The following is a 2,568-nucleotide window of genomic DNA, read 5'->3' as shown; positions in this document are numbered from 1 at the left end:
GATTTTTTTTGTATTTCAATTTGTTTATGTAATGTGTCACATTTATTGATTTGTGAATATTGTACCAGTTTTGCATCTCTGGAATAAATTCCACTTGGTCATGGTGTATGATCTTTTTAATGTATTGTTGGATCTGATTTGCTAAAATTTTGTTGAGGGTTTTAGCATCTGTGTTCACCAGGGATATTGGCCTGTAATTCTTTTTCTTTGTAGTACCTTTATCTGGTTTTGAAATTAGGGTAATGATGGCTTCATAGAGCTTGGAAGTGTTCCTTCCTCTTTCATTTAAAAAAAATCTTTAGTGTTGTGAGTCTTACAGATGTCCCTCTGTTTTACCCCCATTGTCACCCTCAACCCAGGTCCGCCCTGCCCCACCCCAGGTTTTCACCACCCTGTTGTCTTTGTCCATAGTTAATGCATATATGCATATAAGACATGGATTTAATCTCTTCCTGCCCCCCTTCTCTCTGAGAATCAGCAGTCTGTTCCATTTCCATGCTGCTGATTCTACTTTATTTACCTGTTTATTCTGTTCATTAGATTTCTTATTTGTTCATTTTGATTTTTAAATTCAGCTGTTGAAATATATGTATTTATTGCCTTTTTATTCTTCATATTTTTTAATCTTTATCTTTTTCTTCTTCTTTTTCCTGTTCTTAAAAAACATCCTTCAACATTTCATATTATACCGATTTGGTGGTGATGAACTCCTTTAGTTTTTTTTTGTCTGTGAAGTTCTTTATTGGACCTTAAATTCTAAATGATAGCTTTGCTGAGTAGATTAATCTTGCTTGTAGGTCCCTACTATTCATCATTTTGAATATTTCTTGCCACTCCCTTTCTGTTTGCATAGTTTTTGTTGAGAAATCAGCTGACAGTCACATGGGCACTCCCTTGTAGATAACTAACTGCTTTTCTCTTGCTGCTTTTAAAAATCTTTGTCTTTAGCCCTTGGCATTTTAATTATAATGTGTCTTGGTGTGGTCCTCTTTGGGTTCCTATTGTTTGAGACTCTCTTTGCTTCCTGGACTTGTAAGTTTATTTCTTTCACCATATAGGGAACGTTTTCTGTCATTATTTCTTCAAATAGGTTTTCAATATCTTGTTCTCTCTCTCTTCTTCTGGCACCCCCATAATGTTAATATTGGTATGCTTTCAGTTGTCCCAGAGGCTCCTTACACTATCCTCATATTTTTGGACTCTTGTTTCTTTTTTCTTTTCTGATAGGGTGTCTTTCATTCCTCATATTTCAAATTATTGATTTGATTCTCAATCCTCTACTGTTGAATTCCTGTATATTATTCTTTATTTCAATCAGTGTATTCTTAATTTCTGACTGGTCCTTTTCCATATGTTTGACATTCTGACTAAGATTTTTGAAAATCTCACTAAGTTCCTTGCATGTCTCATGAAGATTCTGGAATAACATTATAACCATGGTTTTCAACTCTGTAACCAGTAGTTGCTTGCTTCCATTTCTTTCATTTGTGACATATTTCTTTGTCTCCACATTTTGGCTCCTTCCGTGTGTGTGTGTGTGTGTGTGTGTGTGTGTGTGTGTGTGTGTTGTTTGTTTGTTTGTTTGTTTTCTATGTGTTTGGTAGAGCTGCTATGTCTCCTGTAGTTGGTAGGGTGTCCTTGTGTAGTAGGTATCCTATAGGGCCAGTGGCTTAGCCTCCCCAATCACCTGAGCTGGGCACTCTAGATGTGCCCTTTTGTGGACTGTGTGCACAGTCTTGTTGTAGTTGAGACTTGGTTGATGTTGGTGTCACTGAGAAAAATTGACCTTTAGGCCAATTGGCTGTGAGGACCAGCTGAGACTACAGTGGGAGAGCAGCTGTGCAGGAGACACCATTATGGAGCAGGACTTGCTTCAGTAGGGCTTTGGTGCTCACTGAGTCTGCCCCTTGGGTGTGTCATTTATGGATGTGTAGAGTTTTAATCATGTATGGTTGGATGCTGTCCACCAGATACACTGGCTCTTAGGTCTCCAGGGAGGTGCGAACTCAGCCAATGCCTGGGGCCATTTATCAGGAGCTACAGAGAGATTTACAGATTCCTCTTATTTGTATTAGTATTGCTACCCCAGCTTTATTTTTTTTTTCATTTGCCTGGAAATTTTTTTCCATCCCTTCATGTTAAGCCTGTGTTTGTCCTTTGTTCTGAAATAGGTCTCTTGTGGACAGCATATATATGGGTCATGTTTTTTTATTCATTCAGCTCCATTCATGTCTTTTGATGGGAGCATTCAAGCCATTTATATTTAAGATTATTATTGATAGGTACTTATTTATTGCCATTCTTATTCCCTATGCCTGTGTTCTTCCCTTTCTCTCTATTTCTTCTTCTTACAACAGTTCTTTTAGCATTTATTACAGTGCTTATTTGGTGGTAATAAGCTCTTTTAGCCTTTTTTTTTTCTTTGTCTGTGAAGCTCTTTATTTCAGCTTAGATTTTTGAATGATAGCTTTGCTGGATAGAGTAGTCTTGGATTCAGTACCTTGGTTTTCATTACCTCGTATACTTCATGGCATTCCCTTCTGGCCTGGAAGTGTTCCTATTGAGAAG

This window comes from Myotis davidii, unplaced genomic scaffold (assembly GCF_000327345.1).
Source record: "Myotis davidii unplaced genomic scaffold, ASM32734v1 scaffold45, whole genome shotgun sequence".
NCBI lineage: Eukaryota > Metazoa > Chordata > Mammalia > Chiroptera > Vespertilionidae > Myotis > Myotis davidii.
Note: the sequence above shows the minus strand (reverse complement) of the source record.